At 36.9% G+C, this 26,659-nt stretch overlaps 1 protein-coding gene and 1 non-coding gene across 2 annotated transcripts in view; both read left to right on the forward strand.

Moving 5' to 3' along the window:
• LOC118184976 (prolactin-releasing peptide receptor-like) overlaps positions 1 to 26,659 on the forward strand; it is a 396,902-nt gene that overhangs the window by 234,699 nt on the left and 135,544 nt on the right. The gene's annotated exons all lie outside the window — the stretch shown is intronic.
• Positions 5,186 to 5,258, forward strand: TRNAI-UAU (transfer RNA isoleucine (anticodon UAU)). Its single transcript has one exon. It is a non-coding gene; the product is annotated as a tRNA-Ile (tRNA).

The raw sequence follows: 26,659 nt of genomic DNA on the forward strand, positions 1-26,659 counted from the left end.
TCAATCTAATCCTCCGTGAGGGTTTTTTCTTTTCGGTAAAAACTAAAGACTGTTGTTATCACAGTTCCAAGATTTAATAAAACTGCTATAGCTAGAACACATTACTATTGGAATAAATTTGGTAGATTATATAATGCTACAGTAGGTAAAAATTTAATAAAATAATGAAAAAGGCATTTGTTTCACGACGATGGAAAGATATATGAAACTATGATACATTTTTGATTATTTTTCAATGCGTATTATTACTATATCTAGTATTTCTGCGAGGATATACTACAATACTTGACAGTACTGTGATTAACTTTTTGAAGGGCGGTGGTTACCTACAGTAACTACCTTTTCTATTGAACGTCTTACTCGTGTGAGAGGTTTTCAGAACTGACCGTTTCTGAAATTCCCTAGCTCACTAGGTTGCAATCAAGAAACATAAGCCAGTAGTTGATGCTGGAATTCGTCTGAGAGAAAATAAGCATCAGCCATCGAAGACAATCCAAGAAAAAGCCTGTTTGAACAGTGTGGGAATGCAGCACATGCAACTCTGCTTGAAAGAGAAAAACTGTTTCCATTAGTATTATAGAGACTGATTTGTAGGGATGTGTTTTATGGGCGGTGTCACTGACACTAACCACCAGAAGTGGTCATTTTTTCACGCGCCTTGGACAAAATATGTGTAATTGTTGCAAATAATTTCGTTGTAACACCTAATATCCTTATCCTTACTAATGCGAATGTGAGTTTATTTGTGTGTTTGTTACACTTTCACGCCTTAATTACTTAACCGATCATCATGAAATTTTCAAGAAATATTTTCGATATTTTAGAAAAGGTTATAGGCTATAAAATGTCTTCGTACGACTTTAATTAGCGGAGATAATAACTAAAAACCACTTTTTCTCTACATTTTCCCCTTACTTTGTTGGGGTTTTCCCTATTAAAGGGATTTGGCTACGCGCCAATTTATAATTTCACAAATAATATGGAACGGCGGTTAGTTGAATTTCGAGACACATATCCGCTGATTCCAAAAATTCGTCGGTACCCATCGATATCATTTTCATCTTCGTACGACTTTAATCAGTTGAGATATTAATTAAAAACTCCGAAAACGCTAATTTGAATGCGACTCAATGATGATATTAGTGATTTTTTCTTGAGTTTTCCCGTGTGGGTCGAATAAATTGGTGATAAAAATTATAACTTTTGATCTAATTATCCAAATATCTCGAAATTTAGAAACTTGTGTCGCTCTCTGAATGATAGTAACAATGTTGGTGTAACTGTTTTTGTCGCTTAATTATTTCCAGCTTAATCACAGATGAAACAATACTCCGCTTGCTGTTATTAATTCTTTGTTGAGAGACTGCCATTTGAAAATGACGGAGGGGGGAGCTGATATCCGGTCGACCGTTGGGTTGGCGAAAAGTCAAAATTTCACAGATTTACATGTGGAAAATCATTTAAAGTGAATAACTTCTAATTAACTTATCGACTTGAAATTATTATCAACATTTCGACTTTTGTGATATATTTAATATTTTATTTTGTATGTTTTAAAGATCATTTCATTCGTGTCGAATATTTGTGTTATTATTGCTTAAAAACTTGCATTTACATTTGATATTCTTTACATTTTACTATGTGCGATAAAAAATTTTGTTTTATCATTTTAAGGCGCTCGAATGTTCTTTATTTTGAAATTTTACGCGGAGTGTATTTTTAAAATCCACGCGAAGTAGAAACATTTAAGGACATCAACGCGAGCGAAGCCACGGGTAAAGCTAGTAGTAAATGAAACAAGAGTTTTACTGAAAAAGTTAATTGCCTTTTCCTGCCCCTCAAAGAGTTCATTATGTATCATATTCTAAATAATACATTTCATATTAAAACTTGCACTAAAATGAAGTATTTGTATTGAATTTTGTATGTATATTCCTATTACAGTGCAATTTATTATGTTTTAATATTTATAATTATAATTTATAAATACATATATTTATAAGTATATGGGGGTCTTATGGCGCAATTTGGTGGCCTAAAGTATGTATTAAAGATAAATTTGTTGTCATTTTACACACACACATGTATATATATATTGTTATTTATTGTTAATATTTAAGTGTATTTATTTATTTTCAGCTTTCAATAATTAGTAACTGAGTCTTGAGCTCCTAGGGAAGTTTTTGTTATTTATGGCTCCAAAATAGGTTCCCATTTCTCATTTTATCATTTTATTATATTGTCAGACTACAGAGAAATGTCTATAAACTTTGATCTTGAGCTATCAATAATGCAACAGAAAAACGATAAAAAGCGCGTTCGTTGCTCATTGCTCATATGACTAAGATGTTTTACTGAGAAGATGGAAAAGCGGACACCCTGTCAAAGTTAGGTGGGGATTATTTGACATGTCAGCCGGTTCTTTCCCAAGAAAGTTCGCCATCTTTCTCATGCACCTTCTTTTTCCAGATTGGTCTCAGGGAAAAAAGTGTCTGGAGAATTTGTCTTCTATCGCAGCATTAGTCGAAAGTTTCCTCCCATTTGCTGTCGAAATTTGTCCATGCATAAAGTTAAAATCTTCCTTGCGAATTTGGTCAATAGATGTCTTTTCCGGTAAGTTTCTCACTGCCTGAAAGAAGAGTGATTCTTTGAAGCAGAACTTAGGGGCTGTATATATAGCTTCGGTCGAAAAATCTAGATAAAGTATTGACCTATCAGTAATGTGTCATACTGTAGTCACGATCCTTTTTTAAATGCCTATCATATGGTATTTATTAAGAAATCTAAAACAATTACTATTATCAGAGCTTTTGATTCAATATATCCTTTAAACCTTTATCGTAAAATTAAAGACATTTGACAGAAATAAAACTAAGTTACATAAGTTACTTACTGAAAATGATTTAAACCAAAATTGATACAAATGCATTGTTTAGCATAAATTACCATGTCTGTCAGTTGATTAAGGTCAAAATATTAAATTTAAAATAAAATTCGTAGAAATTAAAAAATAATGAGAAAATTATCCCTCCTGTTTTTCCTCAAATCTTCTTTTCTTATTATAGTGAATTGCCATTGCTGATATAAATGCAAACCTCTTATCTTCATTTCATAGAATTTGCCAAACCGCTGAATGTTTCTTGAAACCTTGTACCCACGTTCAGGTACATCCACTCTTCAGATGCTGAAAAGCTTAGAGAAGCATTTTACAAGCCAGTGTAACGGCCTAAAGCATCCCACACATTTAATCGGCTTCAAATCTGGTCTCGGTCTATACATTCGAGTAATATCATCTTTCTGTAAGCATTCTGACACCAGAGATGCTCAATGCTGACGAATATTGTCATAAATAATAAAACATTTGAGCCAGCAGCTCTTCTAAGCAGGTTTACGAAGAATTTCAACACATCTCCCAAGCACCTACGATCGGTTACAAAATTTCTATCAAAGGTTATGTAGGCATTTTTTATAAATCCACCCAAACCATGAAACAGCTTTCGTCGGAACGAGATCTCTTATGAATAAGGGAAGGAATGATGTGTATTCCTTGATCAAAACACAAGTTTAGAATGACATTTCAGGCTATATCTGAATTCGTCTGTAAGTGCTCGGTTCCATTCTTCTTGGCTTCTTTGAATAATAAGATGATATCATCTTAAACGTATCCCTTTGATCCCTTTTAAATGAGACATTGGTACGAATAAAGATTATGTCTTGAAGACCTCGTGCTGCAACAAAACACTGACTAGTTCGAGTTTTTCTGGCGGTTTGAATGTTTAACTCTTTTAAGTGGTTTCGGGGCCGCTTCGAGCTTCGCTGACAGAAAATTGTTTACAAATTAGTTTTCTTTTCTTGTTGGTCTCCAACTATTGACACTTAATTTCTGTAGTACACGAAGACTCAGCATCCTGTGGTAATGGATTTTCTCAAGATTCATATAAAGTTAACTATTCGAAGATATGAAATCCTGTAATGCTGTTTTCCTGGACATGCAGGAATAAAGAGAAATGAGCTTGCAGATATCGCAGCAAAATCTGCTGTTGAACTGTCCAGTCGCCTCATCACTTTTAGAGACATCTGCTGTGTCATCAAAGGGAAGACCCCCCCCCCGAAAAAAAAAGGACAGAAAATTTGGGACATTCTGCTTCACAACAAGTTGAGAAATGTAAAGCCTAGAATTGAGCATTTGGATTTCGCTGGAAATCGTAAGGAGGAAGTTCTTTTGACTCGCCTCAGAACTGGTCACATGGCCCACCAGTGGCCTAGCGGTAAAGTCGCTGAACACTGGTAGTTCGGTCCGAGGTTCGAATCCCGCGAACGGGCTGGCTGCATGGGCGTTTTCGTGGTTTTCCCCATGTGTAACGTGTATACGAGCCAGTTTCCCTTAGAAAGTCCTCCACGAAGGCATCCCTCCTCTTAGGCAGATAGCCCTCGAGGCTTTGCCATAATTACACACACACACACACAGAACTGGTCACACTAGAGTAACACATAACTACCTTTTGAAGGCTGAGAATGAGCCTGTTTGTTTGAATTTTAATTTTTGTCTATCAGTTCGTTAAATTTAATTGAGTGTCCATGTTTTAATAGTCTTCGTTAGAAATATTTTAATAGTTGTTACTTACCTCTCGACCGTTTATTCGGAAGAAAGGTCAATTGTAATTTGTTTTATTATTTAAAAGAGACTGGCTCTTATTACCTAATGTAATTTGTTTTGAAGATTATGTCTTGGATTTTAATGTGTGCTTTTAACTTATTTTTATATGACTTCATCTTTGGATTTGGTACATTTGTCTACCTGTTTTTATTTATTAATAAATTATTTTGATTTCATCAATTTTGATCATCCTATTTCGTGTTTGGCGCATTATAGTCATCTTTCGTTTTGCGCCAATAACCTCACTCTCACTCACTCACTCATATACTTAGCCTGCTTTTGTGGTGTAGTAGTCAGCACACTCGACACGTATTCGAAAGCTCCGAGTTTTGAGACCCGGATAGGTCATTGCTCACTTTTCATATCTCTTAATTCGAAATAACTTATTGTCTCTACAGTAATACCCGAGCTAAAAAAGGCGGTGGATGATGATACTTCACCACCGGGATTTAGCGATTGGGTCTCATAGTCTCCAGTCACCCGTTAAAAGAGAGAGTATATAGGGTATTTCTCCCGCCTTCTTGGCATGCCTTCGTGGTGTAGTGGTCAGCACTCTCGGCGTATGTTCGAGAGGTCCATGGTTCGAATCCCTGCGGAGGCATTGCTCATTTTTCACGTCTCCTTCTTCGAAATAACCTAATGTTTCTACAGTGGCGCCAGAACTAAAAAAGGGTAGTGGATGATGATCCTCCACCACCAGGATTTGACAATTTGGATCCCCTAATTCTCAGTCGCCCCTTAAAATTGGAAGTATATAAGGTATTTCGTCCGCCTTCTTAGCATGCCTTCATGGTGTAGTGGTCAGCACACTCGCGGCGTATTCGAGAGGTCCGTGGTTCGAGTCACGGTGAGTCAAAAAATCCTAATGTCTGAACAAGTTATTTTCCGTTAAGGCGTCTTTTAAAGAGGTGGCTTGAAGAAATCAATAGGGTCAAAGAATCGGCAGGATTGTTGATAATAAATCACAGTTCATTTTCATCTTGGGTTCCTGATCTATGTGCAGCATTCAAGTATGCATATTATAGTATGTGAAGCAGTATGCGTTATGCGTATCATGTACTTATCATCTTCTAGCAGTCTGCATAGAAGGTCTGTAATGGCTCTTGCTCAAGTCATTCTCAAACAATTCTCAAAACTCAAATTACTAAATCATTATTTGAGAAGCAGTTATAAAACGGGAAAATCTCTCCAGTTTAGCTTTACTTTCAGCTGAGAATACTCGGGCTAAAACAAATTAACCGGTACAAAATAATGAGTACAAAATAATTGATGATCTTTAACAGTAAGAAAATAGAGATTTTGTAATTTAAGTGTAAAAATAAATACACTGAATTATTTGCTAGTAAACATTTAATTTTAACTATATTACATCAGTTTCATATTACGCATTGTTATGACATGAAATAGCTTCGGACATAATGTTTTTTTTTTTATTTTTTTTTTTTACTTTAAAGGATTAAACAGAAATAAGACAGTATACAATATCACTCATCAGTGAGATATTTATCAAAAAATATTTCATTCAGTTCTGCATAAAGCTTTTTTAATTGTTGAGAAAATGTTCAACTATATCTAGAAAAAAAGTATTAAGTTTGGGGAGGATCAGTAAAGATAGCAGCTCTATTATACGTAGTCCTGGATTCCACAAGTCTCTAGTTCCACTTCTGGTTAAACTCACTCTTTACACAAAAATAATAATGTCCATCGCGATAAATGCATGTAAAAATACATTATATCTGTTTCAGAGTACGAAGAATGACAACACATCGCGTCTTCTGTTACCCAATGAGTCATCTTTTAAAGCAGACTCCATCAACAAGAGAATAATTATTATTTTATATATTAGGTATGGTTTAATTTAGAAACGTTTATGAAATAAGCTTCCATAAGTTCTAGAGAAGGTTTAATATAACTTAAGTTAATGTCTATAGCCCAGGAAAGAATTTATGATATACAAGTGTACCTAACATACCGAGATAAGCAAAGACACAGCATGTACACTCATGTCCAAAATTATCTTTACATACCCCAAAATGATGATATTCAATGAAATATCGAATCAATGTGATCCGTATTTGCAGGGAATGTGTGAAAACTAAGCCTAATTAGCATTATCCAATCAAAAGTAATCAAACGGTTTGTGATATGCAAATCTAGGTGTTATGTTATCCAAGGGTGAATCAAGCGCTTTGCGCAAACTGAATATTTGAGTGAATTTCTGCAACATACCGTTTGATTTCAGTGTGTAGGGACTCAAAGCGGTTTGTTATGGCTTCGAAGTATCATTTGGAAGAATCTGTAAAGTGGCGAATTATCGGCCGTTTAGAAGCAGGGCAGTCAATCATGGAAACAGCCACATGTCTGAATATTTCAAGACAGACAGTCTCTAAGCTATGGAAACAGTTTCAAAATGATGGAAGTGTTGTAAGGAGGCCTGGACAAGGTCGGAAACGAACGACAACTGCTTCTGAAGATCGGTATCTGGCATTAACTGCCCGTCGTAACAGAAAGGCTACTGCTCGCCAGTTAAGTTCAGAGCTTGCAGCCGCCACTGGAACTGTTGCATCACGGCAAACAATATACAGAAGGCTTAATGAAAAAGGCCTTTATGCCAGAAAGCCAAGGGTATGTGTTTTACTGTCTTCACAGAAAAAGAGGGATCTCTTTAATTGGCGTAAAGAACATCAAAACTGAACTGAACATCAATGGTCCCATGTTCTCTTTACTGATGAGTCGCGGTTTAGTTTAACTGGTGATTCTAAACGTGTTTACATCTGGAGGGAGTCAGGAACACGAAATGATACCTCGAACATTGTGGAACGTGACCGTTTCGGTAGTGGAGGTGTGATGGTATGGGGTGGAATAATGATCGATGGACGTACGCCCCTACACGTGTTAAGCAGCGGATCTGTGACAGATCAGATATATCGAGATGAGGTCTTAGATCCTTATGTAAGACTTTTCAGGGGTGCATATGGACCTGACTTTTTATTTATGGAGGATAATGCCCGTCCACATCGAGCAAACCTCGTTGATGAATTCCTTGAAAGTGAAGACATTAAGCGAATACCTTGGCCACCAAACTCTCCTGGCCTTAACCCGATAGAGAACTTATGGGACTACCTTGGAAGAACAATTGCACGTATACATCCTCCTCCTAGAGATGTAAATGCTCTGAAGACGGCATTGCTGGAAGAGTGGAGATTAATTCCCCAAACTGTGGTTAACAACGTTATTTCCAGCCTTAAAACATGTTGTGATATGTGTGTACAAGTCAGGGGAGATCATATTCCATATTAAATTCGTAAGACTTAATTATTTTTCTGAATCATTCCTTTTTTTCTTAACTCTCTTTGTCACACTTTATTACCATTTTTATTGTTTCATGCTACAATTTTATATCATATGAGGTGATCTTCAATTTTTTCTTTTGAATTTATGTGTCATCATGTTATGTATGATTCCACGAAATTTCATTAAATTATAAGTCATAGTCTCTGAGAAATCCGTGAATTTATGCATGTAAACATAATTTTGGACATGAGTGTACAAATTATGTCATCAAAATGATATTTTGATTGCACAGTGCACACATTTTCTATGTTATTATTTTCTTTACTGCTTGTTACTTAACATCTCAGAAGTTACAACAAATAAATGCACTGTACAAACATTTTAACAAAACGAAAGCCGTTTTACACATTTTAATTACACTCACACTATTGTTTTATCGTTTCTAATGATCCAAATCTTCTGTTGACTCTAAATTAGTTTCGAGAAGAATATTTAGTTTTGAATGCTACCATATTCTATTTTGTAATCAATGACTTTGTTCCTATGTCCAGACTTATGCCGTACATCTATTAAAATATGTAATCTATATCGAAAATGTTACGTGTGTTGTAGAGACATTAGGATTTTTGATCCTGGAGAGACGTGAAAAATGATCAGTGCCTTCGCCGGGATTCAAACCACGGACCTCTCGGATACGCGTCGAGCGTGCTGACCATTACACCATGAAGGTATGCTAGGAAGGCGGTATAAATGCCTTATATACTCCCCCCCTTTTAAAGGGCCACTGGGGATTAGGGGACCAATTCGCCAAATCCTGATGGTGGAGAATCAACATCCACCAATTATTTTAGTTCTGGCTCCACTGTAGAGACATTTGGATTTTTGATGCTGGAGAGACGTAAAAAGTGTGTGATGTCCTTGTCGAGACTCGAACCACGGACTTCTTGAATACGCGTCGAGCGTGCGAACCACAACACTACGAACGCGAGAGAAATATCTTATAGTGTTGCCTGCAGAATGTAAAAATTTAGGGAGGGTAACTCGTGTGAAATTTGGAGCACAACAAAGTTCTTTTCCGGTCTTACAGTCTTGCTTGTATGTGCAATTATAACCATGATCTAAATGTTACAGACTGTAAATACTTATGTATCGTTTCATGAGAATCGAAATATATGAAGTATAATAATTAAACTGCGATGCGTTTTCTTATAGCAGAATAATTATTCAAATAATAACTCCAATATAGTTAATTTAAGTTGTATAGTTTAAAATAATAAAGTTTTAAAAAATACGAAATTATGTTTTTAAAACAGTAGACTTTCTTTTATCCGTTTCCGTATTTCAACTATATTTTAGAGAAAGCAAAATAAAGAAACGTATTTCACCATATGAGATGGCTCTCTCCTTCCCTGAAGAACTATTTAAATGCTTTCTACATTGCTGGCCACCGTAAATGCAACACCTTGAAGAAAGCATGCAAATAACATGAAATTTACAACATGCATTAGCGGAGGTGAGATATGCAAATGATTAGAATTTCAGCGCAGACGCACATCACGCGCGTCTGCGGCGCCACTTCAAAGCGCTATATAAGGCTTGGAGTTTTCGACGATTTCAAGTTCGGCAATTGTGTTTTTCTTGTGATGTTTTTCAAAAAAACGATCAATTATGTCTCGTAGTAAACAGCGATCATCTTTTGATCAAGTATCTGAGTTCGACAGAGGAAGGATAGTGGCCTACCGAGAGTGTGGATTATCTTTCAGGAAAATCGGTAGTCGTGTTGGAGGAAACCAAACATCTGTAATGCGGATATGTGACCGTTGGATGCAGGGGGGTACGACGGACCGACGTGTTCGATCGCATCCATCTCAGTTCACCATTTCACGTGATGACAGGAACATTGTGCGCATGGCAGTGACGGATCGCTCAGTCACATCACAAACCACAGAACAGCACATACAGTCTATAACGCATCATCCAGTGTCTGCGCGTACCATTCAACGCCATTTACAGCAGAGTGGACTGTCCGCAAGACGTCCATTGCTTCGTCTACCCTTGACGCAGAACCACAGACGTTTCCGCCGCCAATGGTGCGATGAAAGAAGGGTGTGGAAAGCAGAATGGAATGAAATTGTCTTTACTGACGAGTCACGATTCGAGTCTGGAGACACCATGAAGAGAGGATGCTGAACAGCTGCGCTGTTCACTGCCACACTGGTCCTGCACCAGGTATTATGGTATGGGGAGGTATTGGATATTACTGTCGCACTCCTCTAGTACGCATTGCCAGTACTTTAAACAGCCAGCGCTACATCTCCGAGGTGTGGGAACCAGTTGTCCTTCCTTACCTTCAGGCCTTGCCCACAGCCATATTTCAACAGGATAATGCGCGACCACACGTGGCACGCATTATCCAAGGATTCTTTGTCAATCCCCAGATTGCATTGCTTCCCTGTCCGGCTCACTCTTCGGATCTTTCGCCGATAGAAAACATGTGGTCCATTGTTGCTGAACGATTGACCCAGATTGCATCCCAAGCTGACACACCAGATCAACTTTGGCAACGTGTAGAAATACTTGGTCTGTTGTACCCCAAGAACACATCCAAAGTCTCTTTGAATCAATGCCGAGGCGTGTGGCAGCGGTGATCTCCAACAATGGGGCGACTACTCTGGCTACTGATTCTGGAAGGAACCACAATTCACAGAAGTCTATAAATTTAATCATTTGATACTTGGTCAACATGTTATCTACTAAATAAATTTTGTTGTGATATCTCTTATCTTTCTTGGTGTTGCAATTTGGGTGGCTAGCAGTGTGTTTCGGTTCTGCGGTTTCTCCTATTCCGTTTCAAGACCAATTTTAAAGACGAACGTAAACAATCAAAAATAGCAAAACATAAATTTCTGTTTCCGTACAGTCTAAAATATCCTCGAATCGGGCAATATATAGACAAATAATGCAATACAAATATGGGTTTCTAACACCAAAGATGCTACAGATTACAATATAATAGGATAGAACAAGTTTTTTATCTTTGAAATAGATACATTTTAGTTAAAATTTTGAAATTTAACTTACTGTTTCAGACATTAAATTTACATTTTTATTTCTATTGCTATATTTTAAACGTAAAAATATTATTTGCAAGAATTTTACGTGAATAAAAAAAATTATTTACACTATTTAGCATGTAAAGTTAGAATATGATATTCGAATATGAATAAAGTAAATCTAAATCAGCCTCACTTGTTTCAATTTTCACGCTCTTCTTACTGAATCTGGGTTATGCTTTAAGATGAGAAGCAATGTTATTACCAGAAAATAAAGAAGCAATTATTAAGATATATGGTTTTAGTAATGGAAGCTTAATCTCAAACACTTTTAAACCATAAAAACATATACAGTATTAAGTACTGTATATGTTTTTACCGTTTGTTTATTTTGTACTGTATATGTTTATTAAGTATATTTAAACCATAAAAACATATACATTCATTTAACATATACAGTATTAAAAAATCGCCGGCTGATTTTTTAATACTGTATATGTTAAATGAAAACTTATTAAGAGATCCATTTTCCTATAATGCACAGTTTAATTAAATACTAATATTTTTTAAGAACAGTAAACACTTGACGTGCTTTCAGTTTTAAATATTTTTCAACGTACTGGAAATTCATACTATATAGCTGGGTAATTTTCCTGCTCGCAAACTCAATTTTGCAGCTATTCGTTCATTATAAACAAAGTAAGCTCACTTTAAAAAAAAGGAAGAAGCGGTATTGGAAATTAGGTTCAAACTAAAGTGAAATTAATGGAAAAAGTAACGGAGATTATTTCTAAATTATAAATTCGAAGTTTTTTACTATCGTAAGCGAAATGTTGAACTAACGTCTAGCTCCTATGAAGCGAAGAATTTTAAAATCTCTTTGTTGTAAAAATAAATTAGTTGGTAGTCTTATAGCAAAGCAGACTATTTCTGCTTAATTTCTTTTGAACTAAATGGAAAATTAAGAAAACTTTCTGGATATTTCGTTATTTGGTAAACTTGCTTTTGACCATTTTAATAAGATTATTCCTTAGAAGTACTTTTTTTTTTTGTAACATGTTAATATTTGCTACATTCTGTCTGGCTGTTTGCATCTAATTGCTGTCCAACTACAGATAGCAGCTACTAAGACAGATTTATTTGAAAGTTAGAAAGAATTCGTTCGGGAGAGAATTTTTATCCATTTATTTTTCCTAGTATATAATTAATGAGTGAAACAGAGATTAGACGTGCATGTGCTACTTAATGCGAAACATTGGAAAAATGTGTAAAAGTCTTTTTAACATTCTGCATATTACTCGGTTTCTTAGACCGCATACCTGAAACTTCTGCTAAATAAAGGTTTTGTATTATTCAGTATGCCAAGCATAGCAGACTTATTCGATGTTGTATAAATAAGAAAACAAAATGAATTTTATAGGTACTCTTCTTCATCTCTTAACTGCTTGGATCATGGAAACAGTAACATGTTTCTGTAGGTTCCGTCATTTTTGGAACATGCTTTTATAGGTTCCGTCATTATGGAAATAGCAACATGTTTCTATAGGTTCTGTCATGGAAACAGCAACATATGTCTATAGTTTCCGTTTCCGCCGGCTGGATTCTTCTACAGCTGGAGAGTTATTTGACGAGCAGAAACATAACTGGTCAATTTTTGCTTAATTTTCAGAATCATTAGGTTATTTTGAAGCGGCACACTTAAAATATACGCAAGGCCTTCTCAAGGACTCGAACCTGGACCTCTTTAATATATGCTGAATGTGCTGCCAGTACATTACGAAGGCATACGCGAAGGGGGAAAAGGACGACTGAGAATTAGGGGATAAAATCGCTAAATCCTGGTGGGGCCGAATTATTGTCCACCACTTTTTAGTTTTGACGCCAGTGTAGAATCATTAGATTATATTTGAAGTAGGAGTCGTGAAACATGTGCATTAGCTTCACCGGGACCCTAACCTGGACTTCTCGAATATTCCGAGCGTGCTACCATTACAAAACGAAGGCATGCTTTATAAATTAAACAAGAAAAGATTGATTAAAACTTTTAATGTAATCTATAATTTATTCCTATCGAATAATTAAGTTAGATTTTTTTACTCCTAGAAGCAAATAAAATTTAAAATTAAATATTAATAATCAGACCTTATTAACTTAAAAGCTGAACCACGGGCTCCTGCTTTAAGTCTAAGAAATTGTTTGTTTAAAGCTGTCATCTTTTTTGATTGTCTAGAAATCATAAATTAAATCTGACTTATCAATTTCACATGCAGAAAATCTGCTAATTCTTGTGCTAGATCTGGTCACGTCTGCTCAATATAACGTGGCGTAAATTAAATGTTCAGGTACTCTGTAAGTACCGCATATGGATGGTTGCTACCTACTATCTGTTACTGTTATTTACTATCCCTTAATTCTGAATTGCACCTTTTTATAATAGTATTAATTTTTTTCTTTTGGAGTGAGTTGAGCTATAAGCGAGGAGAAAAGAACAGAGAAAAGAGAAAGATATGCAAGTAACTAGTTAACTCAGTTTAAAAATCTTAAAATTTAACAAGATATTTTAATATAATATGATATAAAAATGTCCAAGTAAAACAAAAGTGCTTCACAATGCATCAATAACATGGACCTGGAACTAATTAATGAAAATACGTTACTGTAGGCGTTAGAACTACGACAAGCGGTAAGGCGATAGCTCCGGTAATACTTGCGGCAGTACGGCTAAAGTAATACATAAAGGATTCTTACGTCGGGGTTTGATCTGTGAAAACCTAACATATAGCCTCTGCAAGATATGATTGCGACTGAAGATTGAATATATCATAATTTGTAAGGATAAACCCAATTAGTTATCAAATTAGCTGCGTAAACTTTCTTGCTCCGATATACTATCATCTGCACAAGTAAACAGAAATCTATATAAACTAGAACTAAAATTTACTTAGGAGGTTTATGGGACTACTCTTGATGATTCCCGATTTAGAATTAAAAAGAAAGAAAGGAAGAAAGCTCAGATTTTATATTCCTTCCGAAGGGGCGTTTTTTAATGTTTTATGTTTTACCTTTATTTATTAAATATCATGTTCATCGCACTTAACCACATAAAATTCAATTCAACAGAAACATCACAAAATATTTAAAAACAGCATATCTTTAGAATTTCCGATATATAGTCTTGAGCTCTGAAGATAAAAATGCTATTTTCGGTACATTGTACTATTTTCAGTACAGTGTTGCCATTGCTCGCTTGGAAATCGTCGAGTTTGTTAATAAAAATTTCGTTAAAGTTCTACAAAATATGAAATAGATAATAAAATAAATTTGGGCATCCAGGTGCCCGGGTGGAGGTTTACGTTATTCAAAATTTGATGGCCTTAGGTATCTTCGTTTTTTCACAATGCGAGAAACATACATACATTTATGCAGTTTCTTAATTATTTAATTTCTTTAAATAAAATATAGGGCGATAATATTTGGTTGAAACGATGTGAAAAGTGAAACAGATATTTATAGTGAAACAACGCAAAATGCCGTTTCGAAACTAAGAGCCCTTCTGAGTTACCGGCACCATTCGGCTAATAAGACTATCCCTACTGCGAGTAAAGACTATCCTTACTTGCAAGACTATCAATACATACTTGCGACTATCCCTACTTGTGAGATTTAAGAACTCAAGTATTTAATTGGCCCACTAGCTGCCGAGCCGTTAAAGCTGCTGAACACTGGTAGTTCGGTCCGGGGTACGAATTTTGGCTAGTGGACTGGGCGTTTTCGTGGTTTTCCTCATGTGTAAGGTGGATACGATCTAGTTTCCCTTGAAAAGAACTCCACAGGACACGCCTCCCTTTCCGTGTAGTGCCTAAAGGCTGAGCATATAATAATAATAGAAAAGTATTTAAATCGATACTACGCCTAATTTAAGAATTTAGATTTGGCTTAATCTCATACATCTCTAAAACATACAAAATTTATTCACTGCTCTGCAAGTTGATTATGTGAACTGCTCTTATCCTACTAATAGACTGCTGGGGTAGTAGCAATACTCTCTTTAAATTGCATTTTCAGGCTATTTAAACTCTAATTAATTTTTATTCCGTTGAAGGAGGTGGAAGAACTAGAGTATGGGGAAAATATTTAACTTGCAACTAGTATGTTGGCTAAAAAGAATTTTAAAGCTTCTAATACCTTCCTTTTCACGTAAACCAGATAACATAAAATTTAGAAATGAAAATCTGTGGCCAATTTAATTTTTATTCTGTGCTTACTAAGCTTCATTAAGCATAATAAAACAAACGCTTAATCACATATTCATATTAAAATTTTAATAGAAGAGTTATTTACATATTAGATTTCAGAAAAGGATTTCTGTTTTGAGTTAGCGGTTAAAGTATTTAATCTATTAGGAATGCGGACAACTTTTCAATCGTATACCTTATTTCGAATTCTACATGGATTTCCGTAAGTCCATATTGCCTTGCAAAGCCAATGTGATTTTATTTGTAGGAAAATATAACACTGCCAAAATGGCTTGACTGGAAAACAGTTTTCAAAGTTTAATTTTATACAAAGTGCAACAATATAACAGTTTTAGTTTTAGCATAGTATAATCAGCAATGTGTTGAAACTTGCACTGAAACCTGTCATACTGTCCACCCTCTTTGGACTTCACTTCTGAAAATGACCACTAAGCTTGAGAAAATAGTAAACAAAAATCGATATTTAACGTCACACATAATCATGCACTCACAAGCTACAGTTCGCGGTGGAACAAACGTGTTTAGAATTGTGAGTAGTTTGCTTTGAAAGATTTCATTTTTATTTGCTTTTTAAGGATATATGATGAAGCATGAATAATAGTCTTCTTCTGACTTTAAAAATTCTGTTAATGTCAATAGTCACATTTATTTAAACCTAATACTTGTCTGGCCGTGGAAAAACATGTAGGGAAGTGTCAAAGGTGACTGACCCTTAGAAAAACCAAGAAAACACCCATTCAGCCTGTCCTTTTTCAGTATTTGAACCTCGAACTACTAGTGTTCACCGACTTTCTCCGCCGCTGGTGGGTCCAAGTTGCATAGGAATAAATAGTAAGCCAATGAAACTTCTCTTTGTGACAACCTCCTTAAGACGACCATTAATTCCTTAAGACGGTATGTGTTAGAATTTCTAGAAATGGTTGATGTTTTCATAACTAAATTTCAGAAGTACGGTTTTTATTTTAATTTCATTGCATCAAGGAAGTTATTTGGCTTTTCGTATTTGCCATTACCCAGATGTCACTACGCTTAGACCACAGTAGTTAGTAAAATCACTGACATTTATAACAGAATTAGCTATTATTCGACATGCGCTGCTATTCTCTGTAAAGCAAAGAAAGTGTTTGTGTTTTAATTTCGGGTGTGAACCCTAATTTAATTCGAACGTGCTTGAGTAGTGCGTACTCGAACGTTTGTCAGTCTTGTTTCTCATTGTTCGTTTGTTTCATACGAACGAGCTTGAGCAGTCCTCGTTGCTAGTTTGTTTGATACAAAAGGGCTTGAGCAGTGCGTGCTCGAAGTTTTCTAGTCTTTTATCCCTTTCCTCGTTTGTTTCTGAAGCTTGTGATGCCTTTTCTTTTTCGTACTTAAGGTGTAGATCGAGCAATCGATTTTCCTTTTCGTGGCATAATTGATTTCACAGTGAAAGTAATGCTTTGTGACGACTATTTCCAATTCACTTTCAAAAAGAAAATGCGTGTGATGCGATACCACGCATGTTAATGCGCGAAAAATTAAATATTTTAAACTTTTCTGAACGATAACGTACTTTAAAGTATTTTAATGCTGACCAAATGGTATAGTGGATAGCGTCACTGACTGCCGTACCGAACGGCCCGGGTTCGAATCCCAGATAGGACATGGATGTTTGTAAATGCATAGTGTCGGTGCAGCATGGAGGCACTCTAAATATGCGGTAAGCCCAAAATGCTCCCGTGTGGTTCACTGGAAGTGGTGAGGGGTGGGATACCCTCCGACCCATCCCCTCGGGGTGCTCTCCATCATTCGGCTTTGAATTGACCCAAATCGTACTATCACCTATTAGGTGCTCAAGGCTGTTGCCAACGACAGACGTAATCTAGAGTTCGTTGCCAAAAGGAATGACTTGCGATGTCTACGTCAGACAAAGTGAACATAAGCAACAACAACAAAATATTTTAATTTGGGCAGTGACAACACATTTCTCTTAAATAGCGGAGTTTGTTTGTTAAATTCGAGACAAATTAACATAATTTAATTTTTCAGATTGCCAGCACACCTTTTTTATATCGTCGAGCCTTCTGATTAAATTGAAACATATATATCTTACGCTTTGCAGAATAGTAAAGCAAAGCTGTTGAGATTTTAATCAAATGTTCGTTAGCTTAGCATAAAATACATATATATAAAGAGTGTGTACACCATGGGTTGGTTTTTGTGAAATATTATGTAGATAGTGACCTTCCTCTTGTTTCTGACGTCGAGTACGTCAAGTTTCATAAAATCGGAATTAAACTGTAGATTTGTATCAAAGACAAAGAAACAAACATTCATTTATATATAGATAGAGAGAGGTAATGCAATGAAAATTCTCATGAAGACTCCCTTAAATCTGAAGAATATCAATATTTCTTAGAACACAAACATCGGTGCTTTTTTATTCCTCTAGCCTCCGCAGAAAACTAAAATTTTCTGGAAGCGTGGGTTTCAGAAAAGTTTTATTGTATATGCTTGCTGGATTAAATACAAGTTTCACAGTAGGGCTTTGCTTTTAGAAGTGGGTGCCAAAAGAATATGTATTAGAAGTAAATAACTCTCTGCACATTTAAACGCGTCAGAAATATCATTTAAGGTTTTTTTTTTTTTTTTTTTCAGATGTCTTTGATATTAAAACTATTTATTTGTAAACCATATCATGCAGTTTTTTCATAATCCTGCTCAAAAAGCATATTGTTACGAATTTTGTAACAATATGGTAGAAACTAATGGTAGAATTATAATTAAAATTGTTTTATTTCCCCTTGCAATGCAGCGCGAGACGTGTTTTAAAAGAAAGCTATGCCGAAAAAGTAAAAAATACAGGAGCACGTGCATTTAATATTGAATAAAAATTTATCTCGGTAATTTATATTTAATTTGACTAAATCTAATTGACTACTATGTTAGCTGTAACCGTAATTCTACTCTTTTGCTTTCCAGAAATCTCGGAAAGAAAAGAAATTACTAGAATTCTCTCGCGACCGATTGTAAGCTTTAAAAAGCCGGAGAGAGATCTCTCAGCTCAGTAGTTCTATAGTTAGCTGCTGTTGTTATGGTTGAATGGATTAGCTTTCTGTGCGCTGTGGATTGCGTTCTATTTGACGTTTTATTAGTTTGAAGGATAACTACTGATTATTACTGCGTGATATCGTGAACACTTGTGCGAACATCTCAGGAAAATTATAGCGTTTTGTTATATTTCTTGTGATCAGAATATTTATTAACCTTTTATCGGACTCGTGCATTCTATCTGTTACGAACCCTACACACGCAACAATATTTTTGTCAGTTACGCTTTTATCATCAGAATATTGAAAGTTTAATTTATTAAAGTGTACTGCGTCATTTCAATGTATTGCGTTATATTATACTGCATTATTTCATCAAAGCATATTATAGCGTATTGAGTAACTTATAAGGTATTTCTCCCGCCTTCTTGACATGTCTTCGTGGTGGTCTGCACGCTGGCCGCGTATTCCAGAGGTCCGCAGCTCGATTCCCGGTGAAGGCGTTTGCTCATTTTCATCTCTCCTGCTTCCAAAAAAAATACTTAATGTCTCTACAGTGGCGCCCGAACTAAAGCGGTGGTGGATGGTGAATCTCCATACCCAGGATTTCTCGATTGAATCCCCTAAAAACCCCCAGTCTCTCTTTAAAAGAGGGAGCATATCAGGTATTTGTCCCACCTTTTTGGCACGTCTTCGTGGTGTAGTGGGCTGCACTCTGGGCGCGTACACCAGAGGTCTGCGATTCGATTCCCGGCGAAGGGGTTTGCTCATTTTTTATCTCTCCTGCTTCCAAAAAAATACTTAATGTCTCTACAGTGGCGCCCGAACTAAAACGGTGGTGGATGATGAATCTCCATACCCAGGATTTCTCGATTGAATCCCCTAAAAACCCCAGTCTCTCTTTAAAAGAGGGAGCATATAAGGTACTTCTCCCACCTTTTTGGCACGTCTTCGTGGTGTAGTGGGCTGCACTCTGGGCGCGTACACCAGAGGTCAGCGATTCGATTCCCGGCGAAGGGGTTTGCTCATTTTTTATCTTTCCTGCTTCCAAAAAAATACCTAATGTCTCAACAAACTCTTCAGTTTCTAAAATGTTTTGTCTTGCAGCAAAAATGGTAGATGAGTCGGCATTTTAGAGACGTTTTCACCTCTAAATTCTGAAGCATGTGGATTTGATCCTTTATCATACACAAGTCAACAATAAAAACTGCTTTCCTTCAGCTTTGGTCTAATTGTTTAAATAATTACAATTAATAACAACATAGGTAAGGGAATACTATCTCTCATATCTTTGATTTCAATAAGAAAAAAGAAACGAATTTTGTTAAAGCTTTTGGTAAAATAGTAAAATTAACAAGTAAATTACTATTTACTTGTAGACAGTGATAATTTGAGGACAATGATTTGCTCGGGAATCTTTCATCTGATGGCAATACCAAAGAAGTATATAATTGTTTTGGGGGAGGATGGGGAGTTTATTTTACCACCTTTATTTAATTTTAAATCAATATGCTAATCTGTTAATATTTTTTTAGAGATTTAAGTGCAAATGATTATACATTTTACATGTGTCACGCGACACCACTTTTAACAAAAAGGTAAAAAAGGTACCCTTAACATCAACATAAGGATCGCGGTGCCTCCGGATTAACTCTTATCTTCTCTCTGCCGAGGTAAGAACCTTACACAAGGAAAAAAAATACTACAATGAAAGCGAATGGGAAGAAAACGCTGGTAAAGCGAGCGAAGATTAGAAGAGGTATAAAAGCATGATCGGATTAATGGACCGTTAGGGAAGTCTCCCTCGGGCTAGCTACCTGCCCTGCACTGAGGAGTGCAAGTGTCAGAGTGCAACTTGTCCGGAGTCTTAGTGGTGCTAAGTAGAAAGGAAAATATCTTTCGTTTTTGTTATTCCGCTCAAGGGGGATGTTTCTACGATGCTCTCGACTTCAATTAGGATAACAATGTAGGAAAAGGACAATGTTGTGTATAAGAAATTCCTCTGTCCGTAGAGAAGAATTAAATATTTATGCAGTTTAGGAATAAATCATGCATTGTGTATGTTAGTAAGAGTACTTTAGTGTTATTTTTCTGTATATATCTTCAATTGCGTCTAATGAAATGCAATTTAATGGTACATTTTCACATATGTAGGTAAACTCATTGCGTAGTCTTTACTACAACACATAGCACTATTCTACGGGACAGTATTTTCACCCTCCTTTTTGCAAGCCTTCGTGGTGTAACGGTTAGCACATTCGGCTAACCGTTACACCACGAAGAGTATTCGTATTCGAGAGGCAAGTCTCGGCAAAGGCATTGCTCATTTTCACATCTCTTGCTTAAAATAACTTAATGTCTCTGCAGTTGCGCCTGAACAAAAAGGTGGTGGATGATGATTCTTCATCACAATGATGTAGCGATTGGGTCCCCTAATCTCCAGTAGCCATTTAATAGGTGAAGTGTTTCTTCCCTTCTTCGAGCATGTCTTCGTCGTGTAGCCATTAGCACATTTGGCGCGTATTCGAGTCCAGGGTGTAAGGTATGCTGCCTTTTTAGCATGTTTTCGTGGCGTAGTGGTCAGCACGCTTGGCGCGTATTCGAGAGGTCCGTGGTTCGAGTCCCGGATAAGGCATTGCTCATTTTTCATTTATACTGCTTTTAAAAAATATCCTAGTGACTCTCCACAGTGGCGCCCGGACTAAAAAAAGTGTGTGTGGGGGGGATGATTCTCTCCCCACTGGATTTGGTGACTGGATCCCTTAATCCCCAAGTCTTCCTTTAAAAGGGGGAGTATATAAGATATTTCTCCCGCCTACTTAGCATGCCTTTGTGCTGTAGTGGTCAGCACACTCGGTGCGTGCTCGAGAGGTCCGTGGTTCGAGTCTCTGCGAGGGCATTGCTCTATTTTTCATCTCTCCTGCTTTCAAAAAATACCTAATGTCGCTACAAGGGCACTGCACATTTTTCATGTCTCTGCAACTATTTGATTCTTTTTTAGAATGAAAAGTGTCGTACAAAGTAAATTCTAATTTACTCTTAAGATCCATATTTTACGAAAAAAGATGGCTTCATATACTTGAAGACTCTGCATTATTAAGGGTATTTACAAGCTTAAAGGAAGGTTTGTATAGATGAGATTCATCTGATATACATGTAAGAGATGTACTTATGATGACATATTAAAGATTTTCTAAAAAATAAATAAATAATCAAAAGTGAAGTGGAATTAATTACTATTTATGCAAGTATTAATGTCAGTTTAGTGCGAACGTTATGAAATACCTAATTATGTTGCTTTAAATATTAAACTTCATGTATGACATAAGTACGATTCTTCAGATGAACATTTTACTCCTGAAACGAATTGTCTTATATCTATTTCAACACTATAATTTAATTAAAAATTCATATAAATTTGCTTAAATGTCAATGTCGCTCTTTAAGTGACTAGTTATTCTCCATATTCAAAAACAGATTTTCGAGTTTGATATCTGCTTAAGTTCTGATTCGTGCTTTTCTCATCCTGAAAATGTCTCCCAATAATTAGCTGCCATAAAAAACTGTATTCGTCTCAAAAATGAAGTATTACTGCTCTAGGTTCAATAATAGAAAGACATCTTCTGCTTTCCTGCAATTTATACTGAACAAAGATTGTATGAATTCATCTAACGTCATTGTAGTATAGTGCGTCAGTCCTACAGTTGAAATTCAATCGTGAATTTTCAATTGCTGTTTGATCAGTATATCAAGAAATATATACACTACTGAAACTATTTAAATATACACTCTTCAACAAAGCAATCGACTCACCAAGGAGGATTTGTTCGATGGAGACAAAAATTGATGGATAGGAAGATTATGTACAGAATAGAAGATGATTAAAATTTCAGAACAATTAAATGATTTATTTCAGAGTTACGTAGTTACGAAGTAACGAGTTCAGTAAGATGCTGACCCTCTTTTAGCCTGGATGCAAGCTGCCACACGAGGTGGCATAGACTGATAAAGCTTTCGTATGGTCTCCTGAAGTATTTCTTACCAAATTTGCTTCAATTGTCGGGCTAGGTCATCACCTCTGGTGGATGCAGTCGCCTTACCATCATATTCCAGATATGCTCGATGAGAGAGAGAACTGACGATCTGGCTGGCCGAGGAAATGTTTTATAAGCTGTAAGACAGTTCGTAGCATAACGTGCCGTATGTGGTAGGGCATTATCTTGCTGGAAAAAAGTCCAGGTCACTGCAAAGGAACGGTACAAAACAGGTCTCAGAATGACACTGTCGCTCTTTAAGTGACTAGTTATTCTTGTGCTGTAAGTGTGCCTCTAATGACGACCGAAGGATTCCGGCTAGCAAGGGAAATGGCACCCCAGACCGGGATTCGTCGCTGAAAACTATACGTCCCCAGTCAGCATCATTCCAACCTGATAGAGCCAAGCACCACTGTAATCTGGCTCGCCAGTGTGCAGGCAGTAGTGGGAGTTGGCGTAACGATCGGTAAGAGCGGTAGATTTCGCTCTGTCAGCTGTCTGTGAATGGTCATGGCGGACACAACCACACTCGCGCTATCAACCACAAGTGTGGTTGATAGCGAGGAATCAGGCACTGTGACAGCTGATCTGACAATCACTCTGTCCTCCCGATCTGTTGTGACCCTATGCCGGCCGCCACTATCATGACTCTGAAATCTGCCATTTCCCACCCATTCTCTTGCCATCATCTTCCAATCGCCACATAGCTTCGACTCGCATGACGAGCGATTTTCCGATTTACCCAACCTGCCTCTTTCAATCCAATGATACAACCTCTTTTGAATTCTGACAGTTGCTCGTAATGAGCTGGAATCTTTCGGTGAGGCACTTTTCCAGTCGTTGAAAGGCATCCCAATTCGGAGTGCAACAGAAATCTTTAACAACAGTCTATGTCGTAACACAATTAAGAGGCAATCGGCCTAGTGCGGCCTTTACTAATAAGTAGGGTGTCTTTATCCCGGCGGAAGTCGCACCAAGAAAAGTTACTAGAGTGGGCGCGTGGGGTATCACATACCCCAATATTTAAAATACGATAAAAATAGTATTATTTAGTTTAAAAATTTTTTTTTTGTTCTCGTGTATTATAAATAAGTGAATAATAATTGGGTTTCAAAAAATTAATTTCCGAAATAATCTTAGAGTTAAAATTAAGATAAATGAAAATAATAAACATCATGCCTTTAAAGTTTCATTGCGTCTTTAATACACCATGCCTTATTTTATTTCTTCACACTTTGAACGAAATACATTCATGTGTTCTTGGCACAGAATGTTTTCACATTTTAAACATTGCATTCACATCCTTCTGTCCTTTTCGCGAGGGCAAAAAGTTTAACACATCTTTCATACTTAGTCGTTTCGAATTTCATGTATTCGTTTTAATTCTTCCTCGAAACTTCTGCTTTTGTTTTGCATGCAGTACGTCAATTTCTTGGAAAAGTATTAATCCCTGATCTTTGTTCAATACTTTTTTTCATTAATTGTAATGCTAAGTCCTTCAAAAACAGACTTCTGTTTCTTGTTGGTGGATTAGCAGTTGAATGTAATATAATTCAAGCATTTATTACAGCAACATTCAGTGCAGGAAAGAAAATTACCATTGGCCACCTTCTTGTTATTCTGGCAATTGAATAATTGGCTGATATTTCATCCCCCATATCCACTTCTCCTTTAGTCATATTATTAAAACATATAATTCCTGAGGTTTTATTTTCTCCAATAGTATCATCTATAGTATTGTTGCGTGCGTACGGGTTCGTTATGAAATGAATGCACAAGTCCGATGAAAAATGAACAAAAATTTATTATTATCACAACAGAAATGCTTAAATTTTCTCAAATTATCATGCAGTATCACAATATCTCACAGTAGTTATCTTCTAACTACTTAAATGTACAATAGAACGTAATTCAAAACAGCTAAAGAACGCTAATCCGCGAATTCGCTATAATCAACAACGGCAGTTTTCTAAACAACAACAAACTAAGCAACTACTACAAACTGAGATGTTTTCCTCCTTTTATAAGCTTTTAAAATCACGCGCTAGAATTTTCCAGTACTTTCTCGAAATCCAAAAGAGATATTTATTTATTTAACGCACGCGCTCTTGTATTTTTAATTTTTCCGGCTTAGCTTTCTTTTAATATTCGTCACGTGCTGCACTGCGCGAGAAATAAAACCATTTAATTTATAATTGAACTAACATTAGCTTTTTAAATACCAAATTCGTAACACTGCCCCCTTCCCAAGGACTGCACGTCCCGGTCAGTACAATCCCTGGACAGGAAGCTAAACTTACAACTGTGGCATAAATGCAACTGAGGCATAAACATTACATTACAATATCAAACAATATAAACAATAAATGCAATAACTAACTTAAACAAATCAAATGCTATCAAATACTAAATACAAAACAAATACTAAATACAAATCAAATACTAAATGCAAATCAAATACTAAATACAAATCAAATACTAAATACACATTTATAAACAAAAAGGACCATGGTCTGATACTATTTACAATTATTTACATTACGTACTATGGCCATAGTAATGAGCTAACCTGTCGTAATGAACGACTTTAGGTTCAGAGTTCGAAGACTTACGAATCCGAACCATGACGTCATTTAGTCTGTTCAGCACTGTATACGGATCATCCGAAGGTGACTGTAATTTAGGACTCAGTCCTTTTCGTTGAATCGGGTTCCACAACCACACCTTGTTTCCTTTGTTGGATCTATGTCTATGCGTGTCGTATCTGGTCTTCACTTTCTCCGTCGCCAAGTTGACTCGCTTTCGTGCAGAACGGTGCATCCCCTCAAACCGGGCCTGGACATTTTGGATGTGTTCCTCAGGCGATGAAGGCGCATCCGTACGGCGAGCAAACAGGCGGTCACAAGGCAGACGAAGGTCTCGACCGAAGAGCTTCTGGGATGGAGAATAGCTGGTAGTCTTGAGTTTCTTTTCGACCCTGGTATGATTTCGGCAGCTTCCCGACCTCGATCTTTCGGACAAGGCGTCGACATTTCCAGGCGAGGATCCCTTTTGAGGATGGATAGTCATGTCACCAGATGCTGAAAGCAGTTTGTTGTTTTTGAAGTCTAAGGAAAAATTGTATTTCCTTAAAAAGTCCAATCCGAGTATGCATGGATCTGTGATATCCGCCACATAAGCCGTGTGATGGTAGGCGGCACTTCCAAACGTGATGTTTACGTTTAACTTCCCAGTTATGTCGATCTTATCACCAGACGCAGTCTGAAGGGTAACACAGGATGGCGTCCAAATAAGTTTATCTTTAAACTGTTCAGCTAAATCTTTCCTAATGATGGTAACATTAGCTCCTGTGTCAATGATCATATCGCAAGGATCTCCATCGATATTCCCATTAATGGACATTCCGTTACTGTTGCCACTCACTGTATAAATTTTAAGCGCTTTAAAACAAGGTTTTTCATTATCTGACAACCTCCGTTCCTCGATATGGTCAGTAATTTGTTTACTGCGTCGTTGCTGGGAAATGGTCTTATTTTCCGTACCTCGGCATGTTCTGCAATTTCTTCGTATGTGGCCTTCAACTCCGCAGTTCCAGCATTTTAGAATTAGTTTCTTTTCACTTATGTTCCGTCTCAAGCCACTGACTTGTCTGGTAAAATCATCTGCTTTATATTCCGTACCCTGGGGTGTTCTGCAATTCCGTCTTAGGTGACCTTCACTACCACATCTCCAACACCTTAGAGCCACATTCTTCTCCCTCCTACTCCGTATCAAAGCGTCGACTTGTCTGGCTAAATCATCTAAACGAGCCATCAGTTGATCCACTGGCTCATGGACTCGCACAGCTTTAACTGGGTAGCGATCTCTATTAGTTGCTTGCTGGGCTGCCTCGAACTTCATGGCGTACAACAGAGCGCTTTTTATGTCCTTTACATCTGCCATTCGAAGAGCTTTCTGTATTTCAGGATCCCGGATGCCGTCGATGAAATATTGCAGCGACAGGATTTCTCTTGTTTCTGTCGTTCACTCCGAAAAGGCGAGGTGGGACAGCCTTTCAACATCCGTGGCGAGCTCCTGAAGTGTTTCGGTGAGCTTCTGTTGACGAGATTTTAATTGGAGCCTGCTGTAGTCTTTTAAACATTTCTCGCCGAAGCGCAGCTCCAAAGCGCCGGATAGAGCTTCGAAATCTAGCCTTTGATTTTCGGGAAGCGTCTGCAGGATATCCGCTGCGTCTGCTCTCAGAGAAGCGGCGAGATGACAGGCCTTAGCTTGGGAATCCCATCCATTCGCATCCGCAACGATAGAAAATTGTGTCCTATACACCTGCCAGGAGGTCTTC

Source organism: Stegodyphus dumicola, chromosome 5, assembly GCF_044657685.1.
Source record: "Stegodyphus dumicola isolate Sdum_Otavi_A_Nest chromosome 5, ASM4465768v1".
Classification (NCBI taxonomy): domain Eukaryota; kingdom Metazoa; phylum Arthropoda; class Arachnida; order Araneae; family Eresidae; genus Stegodyphus; species Stegodyphus dumicola.